Genomic DNA, 26,816 nt, shown 5'->3' with positions numbered 1-26,816 from the left:
GCGAGGCCAAGTCAGATAAATCTCACTATGCCTCAATTTACCCATTTTAAATATGGAGATAATTAATCACAACCACTTTATAGGGTTGTTGTAAGGACTTAATATATATGAAATGAAGAGCTTAGAGCAGTCCTTAACACAAAGAAATGCTCCATAAGTGTCGGCTCTGGTGGTGATTTTCCATTGTGGGTTCTCTGCCATCTTTCTATATGTACAAATTCTTTTCGGCCAGCGCCCCATTTGACAGATTTCAGCTGGTGAGTTTGTGTTTTGTTTTTCCTTTTAATTCAATTCCATCTCAAGTGCCAGCTATATCAATGCATGGGCTTCTGCGGAAGAGCTAGGAAAGACTTTTCTGCCAAGGTAATTTCCCAAAGTTTCCATTTTTGGAGGAGAAAATTAGACAATGGCCAATATCAGCAGTTTGAGGGTGGGAGAGGAGAAAACTGGAATTTCTTTGCCAACGATCTTGCCACAGCATTTTCCAGGCGCCCAGGCACAGAGGGGCAGTGAAAACATCCCTGCCTGTGAGCAAGAAGAAGCATCCACTGGTAGAGTCAGCCCCCCGTGCAGGGCACAATTGGATTGAGACCGTTTTGGTCCCACGTGCCGGTTGCAGCCTTCAATTTGTACCTGGCCACACTGGTTACTAGTTATATGGCCTTGGGCATGTCAGATTCTCTTTGACTCAAGTTTCCTCACGTGCAATATGAGGATCATAACAGAGGGCAGCTCCGAATCATTACATGCATGGCCTATTACACCTGAACATGGCCATCCTCCAGTAATGCCACTTAGTATGACAAAGACAGGGGTCACATGTAGTTTCTCATGAATTCAACTAATACATATCAAGTGCCTGGTGTATGCCGAGTACTCTGTGAGGGGCAAGGACACGGGAGGAGACACACAGATTTATCCCAGGGAGCTGTGCTGCTGGGATATGAAGGAGATATGCAGATGGTGTGGGGCCATACATCTGAGACTCTGAGCCTAATCTGGCCGTAAGAGAAAGCTTCCTCCTGGAAGTGACCTTTAAGCCAAGGCTGACGGGTGCATCAAGGAAGGACAGTGAACGGTCCATGTTATGATGGGGGCTGTTCAGGGGAAGCATGTTGCCTTCTCTTACCCCCTCAGTGAAGCCTGGCCCTGGAAACTAACCACTGCATGCAGCAAGCCTGCAGAGACCATCGAAGCCAACATACCTCCAGGGGATCGACCAGGTCATGGCTTGCTTTGGTCTGTGGGGGCCATTTTATTAGCACAGTGGTTGTCAGAAGAGGTGGAAATCCAAGTGTGAAAGGGAAACGTGTCCATTATGCTTGAGCTAGACCATCCTGAAAGAGTGAGTACAATGGGGGTGCCTGGGTGGCTCGGTTGGTTAAGTGTCTGCCTTTGGCTTGGGTCATGATCCCAGGATGGAGCCCCACATCGGGCTCCCTGCTCAGCTGAGAGCCTACTTCTCTCTCTGCCCCTCTCCCCAGCTTGTGCTTGCTCTGTCTGAAATAAATAAAATCTTTAAAAAAAAAAAAAAAAAAAGAAAAAGTGAGTACAGTGGAAACTATACACTAAAAAGAGAAAGGAGGAGGAAGGAAGGAAGGCAGACTAGTTGGTTCAAGCACCCCTATCTCAAGGAAATGCCAGGGTTTAAAGTCGAGTATCCTCCTCTCTATCAAATCACATTAATTGGATTAGTCATTTCAAATGACTATAGTTTAGCTCTTTGCTCCTTTGGGCTAAAAGAAAAGGTATTATTGGAACTGATTTTATATTATCATTTGTCTTCTCACTTATGAGAAAAGGGATTGCTGGATCAAACTTCTTGGGATCAGCTCCATTGTTCAAAGACAGCAAAGCACAGTGGTAACTGAGGCCGCTAAATAAGCCCAGAATGGGGGAATTTCAATAAATTTGGAATACTGTCCTCAGCCCTGAGGATACAGCATTGAGCCAAACGGATATTCCCTGTCCTAAATCTTGCCATCTAGCTGGGGTTCCATTCATGAGTCCAGTGGTTTTCCTGGGGAAAACAAAACAAGACAAAAATCTTCCCCTTTGTTCTAAGATTTTTAGCCTGGTTCTCATGTTCCTAATGGGGGTTCCCTACCCTTAGGAAGCTATTAAACTGTAAGACATGATCACAGGGTAACTTTCATGCTTCCCTTCTCTGAAGTCAGGTACATTATTCACAGAATTTTTTATTCTTGGATGGACACATGTACTTCTCTTCTGAACCAACAGAAAACACCACAGAAACCTCTAGGCAGGGTGTGTCTTGGCAATCTCGCCTGGTCTGTGTGTGTGTGTTTACTTTGATCTGATCGCCATTTCTGAAACCACAGTACAGCTCATCAAACACAAGTGTTGCGCCTGAGGACATCGGCCATGGTTTGAGTGGGCTTAGCTATTAACCAAGCTTGCACCACCAAGAAGAAAGCCTGGGGAGGTCCCTTGATTTCAGCTATCGATGGTTTGTGCACGCTCTTAACACTCTCTTTAGAATGAATCTCGGTTAAAAGCTGACGGTAGTTGGGTTTCCCACTTGAATCACCCTGACCAACCACACAGCAAGAACCAGAATGCCGCCCGGTCATCTTCCTCTTCAACAATGTGCATCTTTCTGCAAATGCCAAAATCACCAGAGCTGGTAAACATAGGACCTGGACTTTCAAAGAGGAAGGCTGCAGGGTCACCTGGGTGGCTCAGATCGTTGAACTTCTGACTCTCAGTTTTTGCTCAGGTCATAATCTCAGGGTTGTGGGATGGAGCCCTGCTTCAAGCTCTGTGCTCAGAGCAGAGTCTGCTTCAGTTTCTTTCTCTGTCTCCCTCTGCCCCTCCCCACTCACGCTCTCTCTCTCTCTCGCAAATGTATACATAAAATCTTTATAAAAAGCATAGGGGGAGGCCTACAAGTAGCAGATTTCAAAAGCCACAGCACCGACCCTGAGCTGTTCACTCTCCTTACCTGTTGCCCTGACCACCATTCAGTAGTAAAAAGAGGAAACAAATATTAGGTGATTGAAAAGTTTGAGCCTTGCACTGTTTTATTGACTTGTCACTGTAGATAAATGGACTATAATTTACTTCAAGAGTAAATTACTAGATGTTCATAAAAAAACTGTTGTACATTACTGTCCCTAATTAAGATGTTAAACATGATTCCATTTTTAAATTGGAGGAGCCAACAGAAATGAAAGATGCTGATGGTGCTATATTTCACTCCCTTCCCCCCTCCCCCCCCCGCCCCTTCCTCTCCTTACACCAGTAAATGGTTTGGATATTGATGGGCAGATGTGGCAAAGCAGAACATGGGTTCTTGAAATTTCTCGTGCTATATTGTTGTTTGGGTTCTGTTCGTTTTTTTTACTTTATGTTTCTCCTTATTTCTTTGTCACTAACACTATTCTTTGAAGAAATTCCATAAGGCACATAATGCTTTGGAGACCCAGCTGGTTAAATTGGAGAAATCAGAAAGATTTGAAAGGGCAGAGGAAGGAAACCTATGTGATCGCCCATATAGGCATTTCAAATGAAGTAGAACCAATGTAGTGCTGAAAATTAAAAACAAAAAAATATATACGCTATGTAGTTAAGAATGAGAAAAATAATCTGAATTATACTTGTTTTTCTCCAAAAATGTGGGATTATGAGAGAGGTCTTTTTTTTTTTTTTTTTTTTTTTAAAAGATTTTATTTATTTATTTGACAGAGAGAGACACAGCGAGAGAGGGAATACAAGCAGGGGGAATAGGAGAGGGAGAAGCAGGCTTCCCGCGGAGCAGGGAGCCCGATGCGGGGCTCGATCCCAGGATCCTGGGATCATGACCTGAGCTGAATGCAGACGCTTAACGACTGAGCCACCCAGGCGCCCCATGAGAGAGGTCTTAAGAAGAGGAACAGAACATGTTCTCCAAAGCCAAGGGAAGTTAGAATAATTATCCTCACAATTCAGAATGGAATTCAATGGGCTGACAAAAGAGGTGTGTCTGGGTGCTTGACAAGAGTTTCCCCCAAAAGTTAGGAATCCCCAGGATAACTCTTTGCCTTCACTAATTCAGAAAATATTTGTTGAGCACCTGTGGGGTGCTGGGTGCCAAGCTAGGTACAAAGGAGCCCAGAATGGACACCACAGTGTCTCTGGCCTTGACATGAGCCCTTTGCATCCAGCAGCCAGCTTTCAGCTCCTTCCTGCCCAGCCTTCCAATACATTCCTTGTTCTACTTGCAGAACACACTCCCCCTTTCTAACCACCTTTCCCTAACTTCTCAAGACATGATCCTTCTCATCCTTAAATACTCAATGTAAATATCCCATCCCCTAACACCCAGACCGGATTTGGCCACAGGACTCTGGTCCCAGCCTTTATGGCACTTAGCACAATTGTAATGGATCTTTATTTCAAGTCCAGCTTTGCCAACTCATTGTGAAGCTGCTGATGGGCAGGGACTAGGTTCGTTGTGCTCCCATCTATATTTCCAGCATCCCACTGCCTCGAGCAATAGTTTCTTAATAAGTGATGTTAGGTGGATGACTAAATTAATGGAAAGAGGAAGGAATGAGTGAGAGGACTTTCTCACCATGTTCCAGGACCTAGAAGTCGGAGGCACACTTCTTAGCCCTTGAGAAAAAAATCCATTTTATAAGCTTAAGGGTCTACTGTCTAACTAAAACATGGAACATTCTTCTGTTAGCTATGCCCTGGATGCCAACTACCACTATAGAGTATTCTAAGCCTGGGCATACATTATATATATTCAGGCCTGGGAGAGTTTCATGCTCTCTTCAACCCTTATTCTTAGGCCTCCCTGTTTTGGAGGAGGCCCCACACTCACCAGGAAGTAGCCATCTAGAATGCTAACCCAGGACTCAACCCCTTAGCAGAACAAGTAGAAGAGGAGAAAGAAACATAATTCCACCCAGGTTGTGGCTCTGGCTATGAGACCTCCATACCTGCCCCTCTGGATCCAGGCCCTCCCCTGGTCCAGGCAATGCAGCCCCTCCTGCCTTCTGTAATCCCCTCTTAACACCCACACAAAAACCAAAAACTCCTTCAGGTTCCTATTTTAAATTCACATTGATCTACATGGCAGGAAGTCCTTAATTCGTCCCTTCTGTTCATCCTTGCATTCAGCAAACATCAAGTCCGTATTACGTGTAGGTACCGAGCGAGGTGTTTCTACTACACAGGCAGACACCTACCCTCTGGTGGATCCAACATACAGGCTGAAGGCAGTGTCCATAAGGCAAACAGGTGCCTGACACCAGACAATGCTAAAACTCAACCTGGTACTTCGGGATTTTCAACTTTGGATAACACCTCAACTCTGGAGCTCACTATACAGTCCAAGGATGTAGCCCCTGGCTTCACATGGCTACCGAGCACTTGAAGTGCGGCTGAGGAACACAGTTTTTAATTGTATTTGATTCTAACTGTTTTGCCTTTAAATCTGGAAACAGAAGCAGTGTAAAAAAATTTTTTTTCTGGGAAGCACACCCTTTTTTTTTTTTTAGCCTGACTGGTTCACATTAACCATTGATCATTTAGCATCCGATGTGAGACACACAGCCAATTTCAGGGACCTGCCACAAAAAGGAAATGATTGGAAAATATCTCACAAATATACTTTTATACTGATCATACGTGGTTGTAATATTTTGATGTATTGATTTTAAATATTAAAATGGATTTCACCTGTTTCTTGTTACTTTTTTATTTTTATTTTTTTTTTAGATTTTATTTATTTATTTGAGAGAGAGAATGAGATAGAGAGAGCATGAGAGGGAGGAGGGTCAGAGGGAGAAGCAGACTCCCTGCCGAGCAGGGAGCCCGATGCGGGACTCGATCCCAGGACTCCAGGATCATGACCTGAGCCGAAGGCAGTCGCTTAACCAACTGAGCCACCCAGGCGCCCCTCTTGTTACTTTTTTAAATGTGTCTGCTAGAAAATTGAAAATTTTAAATGTGGCTCATGTTTATATTGCTACTGGACAACAATGTTCTAGATGTTTTAATAAATACATAGCTAGCAAAAATGAACACACACACACATAAAATGAGTCTGACTGCTTCGGTGAACTCAGGGCGGTGTCATACCTGATTCTCATGCAGGGGGTGTCCTATCTGGAATTCTGGTCTGGAAGGAGGAAACCTCTTGTTCCTTATAAAGGTTCTCACTTTCATAAATGTCACCCAGACTCCTCCCAGTAGAGTCACCGGCGTCATTTTGGGATGCTGGGAAAGGCAGGCCCAAACTACTAGTTTAGGTTGGAAGCTTCTTAACCTAGTTCACAATTCTACGTGGAACAAAGGCAAAAAGGGAGAACCTTCCAGGTGGGATGCATCTCAAGTGGTGCAAACCCTGCTTTCAAGAGATTCCCTCCCTCACTGCCCCTGCCACCCCCTCAAGCCTCGGGGGTCTTCCCACCCAGCGACTTTCACTGCACAATTACATGCCAAGTCCTCAGGGGCAGCCTCTCTCTCCCCATCTTGGCAATTTTTTGATTTGTTGGGAAGAAGGTGGAAAGAGTATTTCTTGGCCCTAAGAAGCATGTCTGCCTTGCTGAGACACTTCTTTCTTGAATCTGTTACCTACACTGTCCATTTTCTGCTTGCAGAGGGGAGGAAGAAGGAATTTGGGGGAGGAGGAAAAGGGAGGAATGTGCCCATAGGTGCACAAGCTCAGTGGTGTCACTGTGGGACCCCGAGCCAGGGTTGGGGGAGCACTGGCTCATCTATCTGAGTCTCGTAACTCCCCTGCAGAGAGGGACTTCAACTTGTCAGCATCCTAAAGGAACTGGGGAGGCTCGCAGGGGCATGGCCCAGTCAGGAAAGGGGGTACAGGTTGGGGGTCGGGCACTCCACTGCCCAGTGTCTAACTCTCCCAGCTGTCCACTCCACAAAGGGAAGCTCAGCTGAGGATGGGGCTGCTGGCTCTTCCCAGGGCGGGGAGAGAGACTATGCAAGTCTCTTGCCAACCAACCGTGTGCACAGGGCTGATCTCGGCCTGGCACCCAGCTCACACTGCATCCTGGCCACCTAACTTTCTTAAAGTCCCCATTTTCCAGAGGGGGGTACTGAGGTCAGAGAGTGGCCTGCAATGCTCCGCTAGCTAGTGGCAGCCCTGAGCTAGTCTAGCTTGCCTGCATCCCTTTAGTCCTGCGGAGGTCTGAAGGGCACCGAGAAACCTCCAGTGCGTGCCTCATCCTCACCAGCGCCGGGCTGGCAACCTCACATGGACAGAGAAGGTCTTTGGAACCTGTGGTTTGATTCCCAAACTGTCTTTCGCTATTGGATCCTTTGAGGCTCTGATGAATGTAGGGACCCTCTTTCCAGGAGAATGCACTTGGACAGACTCTTGAATATATTTTTAGGAGATTTTATAGAGTCCTTGAAATGGACTCATTCAATCTGATATTTTATTACTAAGTTCGTATGAATTATATATATGTAAAATAAACACATATATTTTATATTTTACATATTCTGACTAATCAGTGGCAGTGAGAAATGGACCTATTTAAGCCACAGGCTAAGTAAATTTTTTATTTGTTTTGCTTTTTGCTTTTTCTTTTTAAAATATAAAAAAGGAAAGGAAGTTGCCAGTGATACTACCAACCTAGTTTTGGGTTTTTTTTTTTTAGATTTATTTATTTATTTGACAGAGAGAGAGAGAGAGAGAGAGAACAAGCAGGGGGAGTGGCAGGCTGAAGGAGAGGGAGAAGCAGACCCCCCGCTGAGCAGAGAACGCAATGCGGGGCTCGATCCCAGGACCCTGGGATCATGACCTGAGCTGAAGGCAGACGCTTAACCCACTGAGCCACCCAGAAACCCCTATTTGTCTCTTTTTTATGTGCTTCCTGTCCTTGTACAGGTCAAATTGAATGAGGGTTCTATGAGGTAAGACCTTCAGAAGGCAAAGCGCTGCCCCACCCCCTACACCTGTTCTGGGGGAAAGCCCACGTCCCACAGCCCTGGGGTCACCCCACTAGTGGGGCAGAGCTGGACACGCTGAGTCCGGGAGCAGTGGTCCTGGCCGCCATGCTACCCTGGTCTCCTGGGCAAGCCGGTCCCTTGCCTTCCGGGAGCTCTCCCTGGGAACCAACAAGATCACGCTCAAGTGTTCTCATAGCCATTCAGCCAGAGATGAGTGCAGCTTGCGGAGAGCGCCATTTTCTTTTTTTTTTTTTTTTTTTTAAGATTTTATTTATTTATTTGAGGCAGAGAGAATGAGAGACAGAGAGCATGAGAGGGAGGAGGGTCAGAGGGAGAAGCAGACTCCCTGCCGAGCAGGGAGCCTGATGCGGGACTCGATCCAGGGACTCCAGGATCATGACCCGAGCCGAAGGCAGTTGCTTAACCACCTGAGCCACCCAGGCACCCCATAGAGAGCACCATTTTCAAACCGATGGTAAGAGCTCACTGTGCTGGGACAAGGTCTTCATGGCTGCCACCCGCCTCCCAACCATCACCTCCATGAATAGCCTGACATTCGGAATTCCCAATAAAAAAATTCCCTCTACGTGTCAAGAGGTACTTCCCATGTCTAGGGAGATGTGTGCAAAGTGCCTTTTCATGCACAGAAATGGAACCTTCTAGGGACCAGTGTCTCTTTGAGCTTCCCTCTTATTTTTATAAGGCTCTAAAGGTGAATTTTAGCTCTGAAGAGAGCTGGAAGTTGAGCTTAATGTACAAACCTTTATTTTCCGAAGAGGCAGTTTGGCCTTCCTGTATCGACAGACTCCAGAGCTTAGATTTATTACAGAATGGTAATCAGGCAAAAAAATAAATACACTGCATCTTTAATTCATTAATCACCTCGGAAAGCAAAATGAACTACAGTAAAGAAGACAATATGTTTTCGAATGCTGGGGGTGGGGGAAGTAGGAGTCTGTTCCTCAGTAAAATCCACTTGCTAAAATCCATTTTGTGTGCAGATTAGAGAAAGGACGTTTACCTCTGAGGCTGTGGTTCAGATGGGAGCAGAAACTCTCTATATAGGAGGTTTGGTTGGACTGGGGTGTCTCTGGATGGCCCCTGGGCACCCCTGAGGTATTCTTCCTGTTATAACTCACATCATGAGCCACAGGCTGGTGCAGGCACTGGAGTCAAAGAGACTTGGGTTCAAATTCCTGCTCCTTCTGGAAAGTGGGGAGGGTTGGGTGGGGATGCACCCTCGGTCACTTGGTGCCTTGAGGTCTATCTACCTATGGAATATGGGTCCCGGGGATGTTTTGTCTTCTAAAAATTTCACATCACCAAACTCTCACCAAAACAGACCTGTACTGAAGCTGGGAACAGGTAAGCAAACCTGAGCAGCCGCATGCAGCTGGGCGCTCTGGAAGCAGCATCCGGCTCTGGAGTCTCGGGTCCTGGCCTGGAATGCTAAGAGGATGCCCTATCCCTGCTGCTCTTCCTGAGCCCTTGCAACCCGAAAACCAGAAATTAGCCAATCTTCCACCTATATCACAGGCCTGCTAAGTGAGAAGCCGTAAGTCAGCATCTTAGACTCTTCAAGGGAGACAATCAAGGTCTGTGCAAAGATATCATGGGAAACCATAATCATGGATGTTTGTCGAGTGCTTCTGAGGACTTCACAGAGATTACCTTCTTTAATCTTTGCAACTATCCTTCAGGGTTTGGTCCTATTCCTGTGCCCATTTTACAGATGAGAAGACAGGTCCATGGAGGTCAAGTCCCTCCAACAAGTTTACATCACTGAGTGGTCCAGCTGGGTAAGAACTACAAAATTTGACTGGCAACAACACAGGGATTAAGGGTTCCCACCCCGGTGCCATCAAAAATCCACACATAGCTTCTCACCCCCCAAAAGCTTACCTACTATGAGCCTACTGGGTTGATCAGGAGTCTTACTGATAACACGGTCAGTTCATACGTATTTTGTATGATATTTGTATTACATCCTGTATTTTTACAATAAAGTAAGCTGGAGAAAGGGAAATGTTATTAAAATCATCAGGAAGAGAAAATACATTGGCGGTGCTGTCCATATATTTATTGAGATAATCCTGCAGGTAGTGGACCTGCGCAGTTCAAACCCCCGTAGTTCAAGGGTGGATTGTACTCCCCTTTACTGAGCGCTTCCTGCTTACAGTGCTTTATCTGTAGGATGTCATTTATTCTTAGCAGCAATCTAGAAAAACAAGTACGACTATCCCCACTTCATGTATGAAGTCAAAAAAAGCTCCAAAGCTTTAAAGCAGGGTTTCTCCATCCCAGCGTGGTCTGTCCTACACACTGAGGGCATCCCTGCTCTCCTCCCACTAGAGGCCAGGAGCACCCAGTCCCTGAGTCATGACACCCCAATGGTTTCCAGATGTTGCAGCCTGTCCTGTGGGGAGCAATATCATCCCGGGTTCAGACGCATGCTTCCAACACATGCGTGGGGTCATGCAGATGAGAACTGCAGAGCTGGGCCGGGGACCCCAGCCTACTCGCCTCCTCCACTGGATAGTTTTCCAAATGCTGCTTCCGATACCTGGAAGCAGTAGTTTTTAAATGTGCCCCATTCCAGAACCTGAGAACAGGTTAGAAATAGAAATTCTGGGCCACACCCAGATTGCTGAAATCTGAAATTCCAGGGATGGGGGCTAGCAATCAGAGTTGCAAGGTGTCATTCGGGGGGCCGGACGCTCACCCAAGTCGAAAGTCAATGCCTTACAGCAGTGTCTCTCAGCCTTGGCTGCACACTACAGTCACCTGGGGCCCTTCCAAGAAAAATACTGATCCCATCTTGGGATTCTGATTTCATTGAGCTGGGCTGGGGCTGAGGCACTGGGATTTTGAAAGCTTGCCAGGTGATTCTCAGGGGTAGCTGACATTGAGAACCACCGACCTCGAGGGAGCTGACCCAGGTTCTCAGGGAGGCACTGGTCAACGTCCAACGCGCTAAAATTAAAAACCATTGAGGTTGGTCCCATGACCCGTCAGCCCGAATCTTGGACAGGAACAGCGAGGACAGTATAGGGGTTCCCTCTGCTCTCAGCCTCAAACCACAGCCTCACACAGCCCGGCTCCTCATGTTGTTCCTTTTCTGGATTCCTTTCCCATCGATTTACCCAAATTTCTAAACTTTCTGGAAGCTGTTTAGTTGGACTGTGCATCAGCTCAAGGAGGCCAGTACATTTGGCAGGTGAGCGCTTTGCATTAAAGCGGATGTATCTACAAGGTACAGCGATTGCTGCCGGCGGCGGTGAAATTCAAGTTTCTCTTTAGCAATACCTAAACATCCTTCTAGGTCCGCCTAATCAAATCCCCCCCGTCCCGCCATCGCCTCCCATAATTGTCCTGGGCAAGGCGAGAAACATTCCCTTATTCACCCGCTCGCGTCCTTTCCCATCCTGTCCTCAGAGCCTGGACATCCTATCACTTCTTCCTAGACACCCACACCCTCTCTGTCCCCCAAGATCCTTCTCTGATGCCTCCAGCCTACAACACTCTTCCCTTCACAGATTCCCTTGTGCTCACCGTCAAAGTAGCCACACTGGAGATGATGCTTCTGATACAGGTGCTTCTGCTCTGCTCAATTTCCATTTTTTTTTTTTAAATCTGGGCAGCTCAAAGAGTGGTGTGCTGCTAGATGTTTAACAGCCAGCTCTCTGGTGGAGGGGAGCAGGGAAAGGGGCTCTGAGCTGCATTTGCATTCCATGCTGCAAATATTCATGGCCGATTTCATGCTCCCAGGGCCTAAATACGGAATTGGGAAGAGATGCACCCAACTGGCTCTTGCCTGCCCACAGAAGTGGGCTCCAGCACACCGCCAGTCGGCCACCCAGCAAACATCTCCTGGGAATCTGTTCAGTGACGGGCCCTGTGCTAAGTGCTGAGCACGAGGCGTGAAAGGTACGGATCCTTGATCACAGTCTAGTGGGGTTTCCGGGGAAAGACCGCATTTCTCGGTGACAAGTGACGGGCAGAGAAACAGGGAAGAGGCAGATATACAGAAGGGAACCGTCCATTTTGCCAACTAAACTATGGGATTCCCTTGAATCCTGAGAAAAAAAAGATCAACATTTTCGAGCCAAAAAAGACACGGTTGTGACTGCTCATGTCAGCTGCCTCTGCTTATTGATTTCACCTGTACTGAGAATTCCACGAGGCTGGTTCCGTCATCCCGTCTATAGAAGGGAAGTGCCTTCCCCAAAGTCACAAAGCTGGAAAGGCCTGACACTGATGCGGGTACATCCTGCTGCACGGTGAGGGATCGCTCCGTGTTTGTAGTGAGGGAAAGTGGGCCTTTGCTACATCAAAGACTGTCTGAGCTCTCACTCCCTTGAGAATGATTCCTAAAAGATATTCAAAGAAGGCTGCAGAGATCCTGGAATCCGGGGGGTGGGGGACAAAAGGCAACAATTTGGAGGGCCAACTCCACCCTCTGTGGCTTCCTTTTTATACAGTGACCCCACATAAACCTTCATGTTACAAACAGTTCCCCTGTTGAAACAAAACGAGTTTGAAAACCTGTGATTCCTGCCAAATCCTTGTATTTCTGGAGGGGGCACAGAAGCCTGGAGAGCCTCAAGCGGTCCTTCCCTGACGCACCTGTTACAGGGCGAACGCACTGTGGGAATAAAATAACTACAGGGAGATTTTCAGAAAATGCACCCAAGCCCAATGATCTCCCCCCAAAACGGGGCACTCCTAAGGCAAGATTGTGAACACATCAGTAACCCTGGCCCCGGAACGAAGCAGTGGGTTCGAATCTCCCCGTCCTACCCATTCCAGCACTCACGCAGCATGAGTCTGCAGGATTTCTGGGCTTGGCATCCAACGTGCCCCAACACCCAGTCAAATCCAGGTTCACCTTGGTAACGCCCGACCCCATGTTGCAAATGCTTTTCAAGCCCATTGGGCACAATCTGTCTTACACCATTTCTCCGCAGGCAGCTTTGACCCCGAGTCAAGGCAAGCCCCTAAATGCAACCAGTTCAAAGAACTAGAGCTACCACCTACCCCTTTCCTCACCGCCCCAAACCCAACTTCCTGAGAGAAGCCTGGAACTACACTGCTGTATTTTAACATATAACTCACAAATTAAAAACTGAAAGAAGAAACGAGTTTTTCTGTCAATGGCTTAAGGGGATTCCACCTCTAAGCTGCTGCTAAAGCTCCCTTAGTCTTTTTTACATTTGTAGCATTTTGGCGCAATTTGCTGGAGTCAAAGAAGGCAGTGAAATTTCCACAACCGACTTCAAAGCCCCCAAATCCTGTATCAGTGGAGGGGAGCCTGGTAGCAACACCAGAGGGGACGATTTTTCAAAGAGGTGTGTGTAGGAACGTGCCAGGCATTTCTGCCCTGCGCTGGCGATTGATGTTAATGGCAGACATGTGACCAAATCCCCATGTAGTTCTTTGAAAAATGCCCCTCCCCCCCCCCCCCCCGCCCCCGCAACACCTTTGGCTGTGACAATGCAGATGATACGGAAAAGGGCCAGCACAGAGGGACTCTGCTATAGCTCAGTGAACAATACCGGCCTTAATTCAATTAACACAAATGAGCCTTTTATCCGGTAGGGAGTGGGGAGCACATGCAGATTGACCAAGGGGGAGGGGCTATACCTGGATGGGTTCAGCCTGGTGGAAATGAAGGCTGGACTGAGCGGCTTCAGGGAAGGGGAACGTGCAAACGGCCAGGGCACCCACCACCCCAATTCATTCCCCTTTGTTTTCTACTTCTGTTTGCATGCCCTCTTTGGCTTGGCCTTCCAGTTTCTTCTCCATCGGACCCCAGTTTACCCACTGGTCCCTGTCTGGGGCAATCCTTCCTCCCCAGCTCACACCCATAAACACACGGTTTTTTCCAGCAATAGCAACACTGCTGTGGTGAATTAAGATCCCCAAACAGGAAACGTGTAGAAACTGGCGTTTTGCCTGTGAATATTCTGTGCTACAAGATATTATAAAAGCCAGCTAAAAGGCTGTCTAGTTCACAGGCTCACAAGAGTGGGTGAGGCTGCCCATCACCCCTCATTTCAGCCGAAATGCGATATTCTCGCTGCTACGATTTGGTTAGGAGTGGGGATGGACACTGTTTCCTAAGATTATTGGTCACTTGTGTTTACTTCTAAAAGCTGTCCATTCTTATTTGCCCAGTTTTCTGTCAGGTTGTTGGTCTTCTTTCTGGTGGATTTATAAGAGCTCTTCACACCAAAGAAATTAGGTCTTTGACTATCTGGTGGGTTGTAGTTTTTCCCACTTTGCTGCTTGTCTTTTGATTTTGTTAATGGTGTTTTTGCTATGTGTAGGGTTTAAATGCTTACGTAGTCAAATTTATCAACCCTTTGCTGTACAGCATGTGGGTTTTAGGTCAGGCTAAGGAAGACCTTCCCCATCTCAAGTTAAAAACATCATCGTTTCCTTTTGCTTCTGCATGGGTGTTCAGAAAATGACAACCCGCTTCCTGCTCACTCACGAACCCCACGTCTTCTGGAAAGCATTTATCGAGCAGGACAAGTATTTATTTATTTTAATTGTCTGATGCATCAATAATGAATCTTGAGAGCAAGAACTGTGTCCTATTGGTTTCTGAATCCTCCAGCACGGACTCCATACTCTAGTATATAGATAGTGTACGGGAAGTGTTCATTGAGTTAAATCCTAAAATAAAGCCTAATAACTCGGATGCCAAACCAGCCAGAGAAAAGGGGTTTATTTTCCAATAGCTCTCCAAAAAAGGACATTAAGAAATAGGTCTGGCTGGTGCAGACTATATTTAACAAGCTGTCCAGGAAAAGAAACTTAGCCCACAAAAGTGTCAAGGAAATGTCAGGATATGGGTCTTTTGAAAAGCAGGGAGAGGATTAAGAGAACAACCTCTAAGAATTTTTGACAGATTGCGAAGATGGCATCTTTGTCGCTTAAGAAACTTTTATGAGGCTCTTATTACTCATTTGTTTGCTTGCTCGTTTGTGCTCCTGTTTATTTGAGTGTGTTCTGCCACTTTCCGGAAAGGACCCGAGGCACAGATGCTGTGTGCTGCTCACCGACGCAGGGCTGGGCTGGGCACAAAAATAAATGAGGCTCAGACTCATGCTCACAGAGTTTAGAATCCAAGAGGAGATGAGAAATTTAAAAGGTAATTGTTTCACAAAGTAGAGTGAAGAGTGCCTTCAGAGCGGGCCTTTTTTGTGTGGTTTAATGCTACGCTTTAGTGGAGGATCAATGGGTCTGATCGCATGTGATCAAACATCTTGGTTAAACCCAGCCAGCACCATTTTCTCCGGTCCTGTTTCTACTATAAGCCCAATTACACTAGCTAAGTAAGTGCCTGGTGTAATGACAACAAATAATACAGCATCTCCTTGGCATTTGTAAAAGTTTGTGCAAATCATTTGGAATACATCTATCCTTGTAACTCAATAACTAAATACATTATTCTCTTTTATATGCAGAATTTTTTTTTCCCTCTGAATACCATCACACATTTAAAACTACCCATTCTGCTAGCTCAAAATCCTCAGTACCAACCCCTCATTGTATGTGCTGGATCTGTGATGACATGGTCACTTAGCTGACTGTGTAGACTCATAGATGGTCTCTGATTTTGGCTTATTTGACCCATTTCCCAAAAGAGAAGAATGAGACTCCACAGGGTAATCAGGGCAATATGCAGGCCGGGATCGTGTGGCTGCTTAGTGGCTAAGTTAGGTGTAAGAAGGAGGCTTCTGGACCCCACCTGCAATTTGCTTTCCCTAGGTGCCTTATCTGACTTCCTTACGCCCTTCGTTACATAGACTTGATATTAATGAAGGACTGGGAAGAACAGATGAAGCAGGAAAAGCACAAAGCGATTGTTCATCCCTTTTAAGTTTAACCCAGGCCTGAAAAACGCTGAGTCTGTGAGACAGAACGATAAAATATGGGAAAGTCACCAGTTATTTCTTCACTTTCTGCGTCCCTGAAGTCTTCTATTAGGAGTTCTAAATCCTGGCTGTGCCTGAGAATCACTGGGAATTGTTACTTAAATACTGATGGCCTGAACCCCTAGAGGTTCCAGAGTGAATGGTCTGGGGCAGGGCCTCGATGGTTTTAAAAGCTCCCACAGGCGCATCCAAGGTTAACAACCTTGGCAATGGGTTCAGATATCTGTTCATGGCCTAATTCTACTCACCTCTATCCCCAAAAGGGGTGTACAAAAGTCTGGGGTAAAAGTTTCCTCCCCCGTGTTGCGAGGTGCCCATCTTCGGAGCCCTGCTGCACGCACCCGGTTCTCGGGGAAATCTTACTCAGAAGGCGCAGACGAGGCCCCCCGCCCAGCCACTGCTGATTGGATGAGCAATCAATCAACCTGACCAAGGTGAGCCAATCAGCTCTCTTTTCCTAGAACTGCGTTGTAAGAGTCTCCGACCCACCCCTGCTAGAAACTCAAAGCCAAGTTTAGGGTGGAACCCAGAGGTGACTGGGGGAATCACATGTTCTCTGGAGAGAAGGCCTGCCTGCTTTCTGTAGGAAGAATGAAGCAGGTGTACAAAAAGAGAGAAGGGAGGTAGAAGGCACAGGAGTAATGAACCTCCATCCCGAACTGCCCTCCAGTCCCTAGCTTGTATATACGTGCCCTTAATGGACACCCTTATCCTTATAAGAAAAGAACAGAAACTTGAAGGCAGAGTTTTTATGTCCAAAGAGTCCCTGTCCAAGATTCTAGGACATTAACATATTTCCTTACAGGACCTCTGATTTCCTTGGAAGGCTCATCCAATCACAAACCCAGTCAAAGTCTGGCTTTGACAGTGATCTTGGGTTTTTTAATCAGAGCAGAGGATCCCAAACCCGGGCCCGGAAACCCCACAGGGAGCTCATGAAGGCAGTGAGAGCACCCAGGAGTCACTCCTGTTACTGTAAAGACCTACGGGGTAAACCCCCGTGATAAGGTTTTCTTTCGACTGCACAGACATCAACGGAATCATGCTTCTTCTCCGGCTGATCAGATGCCCTGTAGCTGTTAGAGAGGGCTCTGATTAATAAAACAAATACACAGAATTACAAACGCATCTGTCAGAACACAACTTTCATAGGGGGGAATGAGTAAAGGGATCCTCGAGTCCTAAATAAAATTTAGTATTTCAATCACCATTTTTCAAAACTGTCCTGTGATGTTAGTTCCACAAGATGGTTCATTAGGGAACAGGTTCCATGTTCAAGTAAGTTTGGAGGATACAGTGTGTTTAGCTGTGCCGTTCCTTCCCCATAGAGGGTCACAATAATATGAGCATATAAGGCTCTAAGATGGATGATAGCAGAAATAAATGTTTGATTTTGCCTAATCCATAAATTCCCTGAATTATTTGACCACAGAACTCCCCCAAGCACATCTTTTAAAAAAAAATTTAAGGGGTGATGGCATTTTTTTCAGGGGAGAACAGATAAAGCAGATAATAGTCATAAACTACTGTTCTAGGTTTTTCTCCATTTTCCAATTTGACCACACTTAGCAGAGGGGAATAAGTGTGATATCGTAATAGCAAAGTTATGTTAAAACAAACCACGGTTTGCAAAGTGTCAAGGTCAAAGTTTTATTCCATATAATACTGAGCAAGGCCGAGTGTGGTGGGGGGTTTCCTCTGCGCCAGGTGCTCTACATACATCATTGTATTTAATCCTTTGCACAATGCTATCTTACAATCCTATTTTACAGATGCAGAAACTGTGTATTCTTTCTCATGTTACTACAGATTTTGCTGACAACTTTTTATTAAACGAGGCTTTCAATGGAGTGATTTAATGCTGATTTATCTTCACTATCCTGCAATTTCCTCAGTGTCAATTGCACACCTGACACTTTACACATTACAGGGTATTAAGGAAATGTACCATCTATTATTTTTTAAATGCTCTTGAAATGACAATCTTTATCTTTGAGGAGGAAAAGGCTGCTCTGTTAGCTACCGAAATCAAACCACAGAATCGTTTGACTTTAGAGCTGGAGGGGGTCCTCGGGGTCAAGATCATGAGAAGGACCAGTCCCAGTCTTCTAGATACTAATCAGATTATAATATTTTTTTTTCTAGGTTTCACTCAACCCAACTCAGAAAAAGAGGACCAAAGAGGAAAAGGCTACTGAGGTCATGCTACATGTGCTAAGGTTAATCGCTAGGCTTTTTAACTGGAAAGGAGGGAATAAGCTGCCCCGGGCAGGGGTAGCATGGCATCTATCTAGAAATAAATATCCGCATGACCGCAGTGTCGACTCAAATTATATTTTAATAGCTTTGTGCCCGAGTTTCCTCATCTGTATAAAGGGGATTAAAATATCTGCCCCTCTAGTTGTTGTAACGATCAAAGATGGCGTAGGTCCTGGCTCCCAGGAGACAATCAATGGCAGCTGTGGTCATCAAAGCCGGTGAGGCTTTGGATGACCTCCAAAGAGGAAGGCTGGGTGGAACATCATGGTCTGCAACCCCATGGAAGTTTTCTCTAACTCCTGACAAACTGGTATACCCCTACAGTGACCAGAGGAAATGCTGAGTCTCACCTCTCCCTTAAATATAAGAAAAGTCTGATTCTCAATAGTCTCTATAAACTGCAGAGGTAGAGGGAAAAACAAGCCATCATCTTAAAGTCTAGCTAATCTCTGAAATCCCTGATAAGTGGGATATGAAAATAAAACCCATATACATGTTTAATAAGATACATACATGTTATAATAAGCAACATATATATCTATAGTGAAAATATTTTGACTAAATCTTATGGTTCAAAACCCAAGAATATAAGTGTTCAAAATCTTGACCTTTGGACCTTTGTGCATAGTTGAGAACTCGTATGTGGGCCCTTCTTCTACATTTTCCTCTTCGTTTTGGTGATCTCTGCAGAAACTGACTCCAGATAACCTCTGACGCAGTCTCCCCAATACTGGGGATGTTGGTGACATGCGCTGGCAATCTGGCTTCAAATTTATGTCTCTGGTACCTTTCTAAAAATGTTTTCCAATTTCACAACATAAAACCCTGCTAATGAGCAAATAACAAGTCACACATAACAAGCAGCATATCTGCTTTGAAAGAAATCGTATTTCAATGCATGTAATAATCTGGCATTCACTTAAAATGATCACTTGTCTTACCAATGTGCATGTCATTCCTTCAGGAAACATTTCATTGTACACCTGGTATGTGCTATGTTCACTGTTTGCAATTATAGGATATATTATTTCATTTTACTTTATTGGAATGCTATAGGGTATTTATCTTTAGGTATGTACCACCCATTTCCCCCCAGTGATCCACACCAACCTCACCTCAGTCGTAATGAATCCCAGGTCTAAATGTCTGGGACTCAGGTGGATGCCGATATCCATATTGATACCTATGACCAATTTTATCTCTACTTTCACACAATGAATCATTTTTCAAAGGTAAAGATTTTATTGTGGAGTGCCTTGTTTCTAGATAGAATTCTATAGCCCTATTCATTTCTCATATTAACAGCTTAATATTTAAAGTTGGAAAGACAGACAAGGAAATCTATAACGAGAAAACTTCAGGACCCCCCCAATAAATAACTCCTGTCTTCAACTGGACAAATGTGAGACACGAATCCTTTCAAAAAGCCATCCTTCCCCGCTCAAACCCAACGGTGCTGAGAAATATATGACAAATTTCTGTCTGATATTAACCACAACTTATTTTTTCCTTTAAAAAATTAATTAAAAACACGAGATGGAATAAATATTTCAGGCGACCAGCAGCAAAATGGGAAAATACCATGTGTTTGGAGTTTTAGTGCCCTCTGAGTACAGAAATTTATTTGCAGCAAGCAGAAAATAGACAGCAAGCATAAAAATACAGCAGAGTCCCCCTAGTAAAATTATTTATCAAGCTAACAAGGGAGGGACCCTTCTAGTAACAACAAGCCAGCGAGGAAAAGACATGGCTTTATATTTTACCTTTGGGTTAGCAAACCAGTAAAAATGCCAACTGACAAGCACTTCACATAAACATTTCTTTCTAAATGAGCTTCCTTGTTAGGAGGAAAGAAAAAAAAAAAAAAGTGTTCCTAGCTAAGGAGCACTATAGCTTACAGAGAATTCTAGCATGGATACGCGGACTCTTCAGTGCAAAAATAAAATAACTGAAAGAATAAGTTAATGTGAATTATGACTGGAGTTTTAAAAAACAAATTAGAAGTTCATTAAAGAAAATGTGCTTACATTCTTACCAGAGTATGCTCATACCTGGATGTTTACAGAAAGTCACAATTTTGTAAAATGCCTTTTCAGGGCTAGGGTTAAGAGTCTCCAGGAACAAAAATACATACGTATATATTCATATACACAGATATACATGTACTTACATTGCCTCTACTATGTAAGCCTCACTGCTATATTTTTTCAAATATTGGGGCGCCTGGGTGGCTCAGTTGGTTAAGCGACTGCCTTCGGCTCAGGTCATGATCCTGGAGTTCCAGGATCGAGTCCCGCATCGGGCTCCCTGCTCGGCAGGGAGTCTGCTTCTCCCTCTGACCCTCCTCCCTCTCATGCTCTCTGTCTCTCATTCTCTCTCTCTCAAATAAATAAATAAAATCTTTAAAAAAAAATATTTATTTTATGAGCAAAACCCCAAAGCCAGTCTTTACAGTTTAGTTTAACGATACCAAAGTTTGAAATATAAATTACAAATCACTTTACTGCAGCCTGCAATAGCAAAAAAAAAAAAAAAAAAAGAAAAAAGAAAGCCTTGAGTTGAAACCACACAGTGACCTGATCCCAATTAAATTTTAAAGAAACAGTAAAAATTGCATTCTCAGAACAACAGCATCCTCAGTAGCTCTGCAAATAACTCCTGACGAATTTACAATGAAATCACACACCCGGATCTCATTTTCCCTAAAGTAAAAATCTGATCCGTGTTAACCGTGGCAAACATGGGAAGGTGCCTTTTTTATTGTGGAAGGAAATGATGGTGCCGAGAATGGCGAATCTGAATGACACTGTAAAATGATGAGTCAAGACAGACCGAAACACCTTGCAGGAACCGCACTCCCCCCCACCCCCCATCCCCGGGCCCCCATTCCCACCAATGCCATAAAAAAATAATAATAAAAGTTTTCCAGCAACAGGACAGAAAGCTTCTCAATACTAATATCAGCCGGCTCAAACACAATAGGAGGAAAATATTTAAAATAAATCATTCCTTACTTTGTTCTTCCTCTCCGGGACAGGACGGCTTTCCCCATGCTGCTATGAAAACTCCGAGCTCTGGCTGGACAAGGGAAACCTCCCGCTCTCCGTCAGGAAACAAGGTATACCCCGGGCTTTTCTTCTGGAGTCGAGGCCCAGACTCTCCGACTCAGATCCCACCAGCTCAGTTTGGGAGCCAGGCGTCCTATCTGACCGCCAGTCTGTAGGGAGGGTTTATAGCACCTGCCTTGTGCTATTCCGTGACCAATGACCTTTTTGCCTCTTGTCAGGATGCTACCAAGTAACCAAAGTTCAGATCAAACGGAGGTAACTTCTGAATAATTAGGCTCCCCGACTACCCACAGAGACTGCGTTTAGAAGACAGCCCGCGTTCGTTCGCTAACAACTTTCTCCGTGACCACTAAGCTGGGGCAGACACGTGCGTGCGGAAGAGCGCACAATCTGATTCGCTGGCTCCACTGATCAGGAGAACAAGGAGCACGTGCGAAGCGCAAGAAGGCGAGGCCAACGGCCTGCAAGGCAGACGGGGTCTCCGGAAGGCTGCTGGGGAGGAGGGCAGCTGGGAGCCATCAGCCCTGCGCAGCAACGCCACTCCGAGGCTGACGGGAAATCCAGTCCTCGTCACAAACGCTCCCCGCTTCGCGGTGAGGGAGAGCCCAGGCGCAGACCCCCGCACGTGCCAGGCAAGCCTGTGCGGGCCCGTGCGCTTTGCAATGGGGAGAAACCGCTTCCGGGCTTTCCAAGGAGAAAAAGAGAAGGAAAAATAAAATAAAAAGTCTGGGAAAGCCCAATAACAAATAAATAAAACAGTCTTTGGGCATCAGAACAGAAGTGTGTGTATGGGCTACTCACTGGAGCAAAGTACGAGAAAACAGTTCTTAGCTTGTGTCCAAAAGGTCAATATGGGTGAAGGGATTTCTGACTTCTCTTGGCTACTGCTGAGAGCAGGGAGATGCTACCCATCCTTTTCAGCAGACTCACGTGGCCTTCTAAAATGCCATGCATGATTCCAAACACTGAAACGTATCGTGTGCACCTTAAGATTTCTCGAAAGTGTTCTAATGGCTCCGTTATGAAGTGAGAGAGAGGGCAGGAAAATAAGGAAGAGAGATTTTTAAAACGTAAACAGGAAATTCTATTCCCTTATTCAAAATTTGCAGCCCAGGAAGAGACCCCCCCCCCCCCGCCCCGACCAGCTTTCCCCTCTTTTCATGTACATGAGGAATGAACTTCATTTTAAAATATGAACCCGCCCGAGGCACACCATCGCGGTACAGATTCAAGCCCTGTAATTAACTACCATTGGCAACCAAAGGTCTACATTTTGATTAACTTTGTTGTTGGGGAGAGGGGGGAGTCACCCCTCGTTCCGAAGCCCTTTAAAATAACTGTAAACCCAGGACACAACTCTGCTGCAGAAGGAGCCAGGGGAGAAAAAAAGAAACTTTGTAAAACCCAATGTAAAGGAGGTGTGACCTCAGGGTAAATCAATTCCATTCTCACCTCCGCTGGCTACCTGCTGGCTAATGAACTTACTGGGCTTTTCAGTGGACAGGAATGAACAAAGAAATCCTCCCTGGCTGCATGTGAATAACAGGTCATTAGACAAAGCTTGCTGAGGGAAAAGGTGAAAACAAAACCCAACTAGTGTCCTCTCTTTCTTTCTTGTCATTCTCACCTCCTGCAGGCAGGGTTTATGTTGTAGGATGTGTGCCCCTGGATTGTTAATTAGGTGTTAATATCTTCCAGGGCCTTACATCTGAGGTCACTGCTCCTGTGTCTGAGTCCTCTCCCTTGACAGTACCTGTGATGGCCACAGCTGGTTTGAGTTTCCTGCCCAACACCTGGAACTGCTCCTCCCCTCCCCCTACTTAGTGTTAATTCTATCAGTGCTAACGGCTTTGTAATATTTCCCGTGGATGCTGGAAACAGAGGCACACTGAATCTTCCCCACTGGCTGACCCCTGCCCCAGCATGTTCCAAATGTTGCAAAAAGACCAAAAAAAAAAAAAAATCAAAACCAACCCTTCTGCTTAGCTCATTTATTGCCAATAATTTCATTAGGTGCCAGGAAAACCCCAAAATGCAGACACTGAACAACAACTTTACAGCGATTTTTGGTTGGAGGAAACAGAAGACTCAGCAATGGGCAGGTGAAGAGGGTCTCGACATCGGCGTCTGTGAACGGCAGCAGTAAGTCTGACCTTCTGGCAGGTGACTGAATGTGTGCTTTTAGCACAGATGCTCTTTACAGGAGCATCACTTTGTGTTAAATAATGAGCGCCGTACTTTTACCAAAACTCTTTTCTTCCCTTTTCCCCCCTAAATGCGTAATTTCTTTAAGTTGCCCCTTCAGTAGTATCCTAGGGCTCACTGAAAATATGACTTCATATGGCATCATCAGGCTAGTTACCCTGCACCTGCTCTGCTATAATTAATTGATTAAATCAGCTCAGTAGTCAACCAGAGCCCACCGAAAGAAAAACAGTAGGCAGACCTTGTATGGAAAGGGGGTACGGATGGAAGTTGTGTGGGAGCATGACCTAAATAAGCAAACAACAACAAGCAATTAGGTAAGTCCGCATAATAAACACTTTAAGTGAAATTATCCCCCCCCCTTTTTTTTCTCAGTGCCAACAAATACGTTGATGTAATTCGCTTAAGACATACTCATGGAACTTGTGATGGATGGGTCCGCTCCAGATCTGCATACAGGACAGCATTCTGTTCCTTGCTGCCGTGGGGGGTGGAGGATGTACTTTAAAAACTGAGTATTTAGAAGCCCCGAGGGGCCTGAAATGAAGACAGTCAAGACCAGCCACTGTTCTCACTTGGGCTCTCTCAACAGAGGCACCAAGAATCCGGAACTTACAGTCTGCGTTTTCACATGTCCTTTGCACGACAGCACCTGATTCACCATTTCTGTTAAAATATTTTGATGGGCTCTGCAAGGGAAACACGATTATGACATATTTCATTTTATGTTTGAGTTAAATAGCCGTGCTAAGGCACCCACATTGACACAGGGCATCGGGAAACCATGCTCGAGTTTTCTTTTTCTGGATGATTATGGGCAACATGGGAGGTCAAGTTATACAAAATAAAAACAAGATTTCTGAATACTTCTACTGCTGTTTTGTTTTGTCTTTTGTTTTTATCCCGGTTCCTAAAACAATGAAGCCTTCCTTACATTTGTTTGGATTCATATTGGCATGGCTACAGCCAGGATAAAATGTGTCCACTCAGCTAACTGTAAGACTAGAGAGAGAGAGAAAAAAAAAACAAAAGCTGACGGGTACTTAGAACCCAGGAAGTACTATTTATACAAGTTCCATCGGCTTCTCCCACAGGTGACAGGAAAGCTACACACGGGCCTCTCCCCTACGTGTGCATCCCACCTGCCCTGCCCCAAGGCAGCTCTCTAAGGCTTGGTTGCATCCGGATGGGTCTTAGCCAATGTCAGGAACACCTGAAATGGGCAGAGCATAGACAAGAGCAGGCTAAGATCCATCACCACCTTGCAAAATAGGGTTTCAGCACACAAGAAGAGAGAACGTGTCTTGAAAGCCAACTTTCAGTGTTGGTGCAACGCAGGGGCAGTTGTGTTAATCCAAGCTGAGGGACGGCCCCTCAGGTGGATTCCAAAGCCACCCTTGGTATTAGGGTCAAGCAACATCATCACTTATTTCCATGGCAAAGATGCTAACATCACACCACCCAGGGATGCTACCATGGAAAATTTTACACCAAATAGCAGTGTGCAGTTGTCTCCACGGACGTTCATATGAGAAGACCTTCCTTAGAAGGCACAACCTTGATAAATCATGCATCTGGGTAGATTTGTGTATGTTAAGCTGTAACATGCGCTGATGGAAAATGTTAGTCAGGATCAAGGGATGCTACAGAAAAGGAGAATTTAATCTTTTTTACGATACCGCTTAGGAGGGATATTTTGTAATATGCCCAAGAACCATAATATAATTTAGACTGTGTTTCTGAGAATAAATGAAAGGTAATTATATGGCTCCCCAAATGGTTTGTGGTTTAATTTTCATACTCTAGCTAGAAAATTGCCAGAAATAAGCCACGAAGCTATACGTAGTGGAAATGAGCAAGAGAGAAGAAGGCTAGCAGTTCTCCATTTTGGGCTTTCACTACTAAAATCCCTTAGCCAAAGTGACTTTCTGAATATACACTAAGTAACTCTCCCAAGAGTATCAAGTATTGAACTTTTCATATGTCCGCTTATAATATCTAATATCACGGAGTAACTCAGAGGAATTGTCCTCCTCCCCCCAGATTCCCCATCTGACCAAATGCCTTTCTCTTCCTTGCTCTCACCTGTCAATCAAGTTCACAGATGAAATTTGATTTCTCTCCCACCAGTAACCTTATATGAAAAATTACCAGGAGGGTCAGGACCAGTGTGAACCTCGCCTTAAAAGTTCATTAACTCTTTGCTCAAAATGGATGGTTTCAATGTAACAAAACCTGCCAGTGGGCCTAGATCATCATATTTAATAGATGGTTTTCAAATTCCAATTATAAAGATAGAGACAAAAGAAAGGAATAAAAACAAGAGGAATAAAGTATTGTACTGCATGCACACACGTGGACACTCAAATTAATCCCAAAGGTATAACATCAAGTTAAAATCTATGTACGAGCCTATTCAGGAAAATGTTAATTTTGTATAAAGCTAGGAAAGAAATCATAGTTAAATATTCACAGTCCAGTTATTCAAGCAGGGTGTAAAAGTAAGTCATCAGATACTACTTTTGAATAATGGGAGAATATGGGGTTCTGGTTTCCAACATTCTTGGATTCAATGGATCCTTAAAGTGTTTCCTTTGCAAAGAGTAGCAGTTTGACAGTGTGACTTTTGCCCCCCTCCTCAGGTTCTCTAGAAATCAAAAACCGTATTTCATGCAGATTTCTCAGCAAGCAATTTTTTTAATGACAAAGAAATCAAACTTTGTTCCGTTAGCCAATAAGAGGTAACAAGAATACATAAAACAATGACACTAAATAATTATTGGTGTGCAAGTGTTGGACTAGCTTTCTAAGCGAAGAGGTTTCATTATTAAATTCACCCTGGGATACCTACAATCGAAAACTCATTTAAATATCTTAATTTCTTTTTTTTTTTTTTTAGTAGATGAAAATCAGATATCTGCCCCCCACCCGTCTCCTGCGCTCTCCTGCTGCCTACAGTTGAGGTGGGAAGTGGTTCCAAAGTCACATTTGGATACAGAAATGGGGGACACACTGTGCTTTAAAATGACACCGGATTTTCCAAATGTGAGTATGGAGTGAATTTCAAGAGGCTGACAATTAGGAATGTTTACGAAGCCCCGGTACAGCCAGCCAGGGACCACGGATGCCAGTTGACCAGGCTCACCCAAATGGTCTGACATTCAAGCAGAAGGACCAGCTCTGTGAGTGTCAAGAGGTTCATGCTGGTTAAGGCTAAAGATGTGGGCTTTCCTCAGACGAGATTAAGTAATCTGTACACCACACCTACGTAATGAGATAAATACAGACACACATGCATGCTGGTCCCCCCAGGATCACCATCTATGTTCCATGTGAAACCCAAGGACTCAAAGTACTAAAGCAGGAGCTTTTCACGCCTAAGGGCTTATCAGCATTCCTTGCTTGC

General features: G+C 45.0%; 1 protein-coding gene across 5 annotated transcripts in view; it reads right to left on the bottom strand.

Annotated features, from left to right (window-relative positions):
* Window positions 1-26,816, bottom strand: part of MAF (MAF bZIP transcription factor) — a 337,857-nt gene that overhangs the window by 295,723 nt on the left and 15,318 nt on the right. Inside the window, exon 3 of one of the 5 annotated variants that reach the window (XM_081806333.1) lies at window positions 9,147-26,674. The exons of 3 other annotated variants lie outside the window; for them this stretch is intronic. The gene's annotated coding sequence lies outside the window, so the exon portion shown is untranslated. Of the gene's footprint in view, window positions 1-9,146; window positions 26,675-26,816 lie in introns of those variants that run through there. One more of the 5 variants, XM_081806332.1, reaches the window with a different exon arrangement.

This window comes from Leptonychotes weddellii, chromosome 16 (assembly GCF_054177405.1).
Source record: "Leptonychotes weddellii isolate Sample4059 chromosome 16, ASM5417740v2, whole genome shotgun sequence".
Lineage (NCBI taxonomy): Eukaryota > Metazoa > Chordata > Mammalia > Carnivora > Phocidae > Leptonychotes > Leptonychotes weddellii.
The sequence above is the reverse complement of the archived record's forward strand: the minus strand, read 5'-3'. Positions and strand labels throughout refer to the sequence as shown.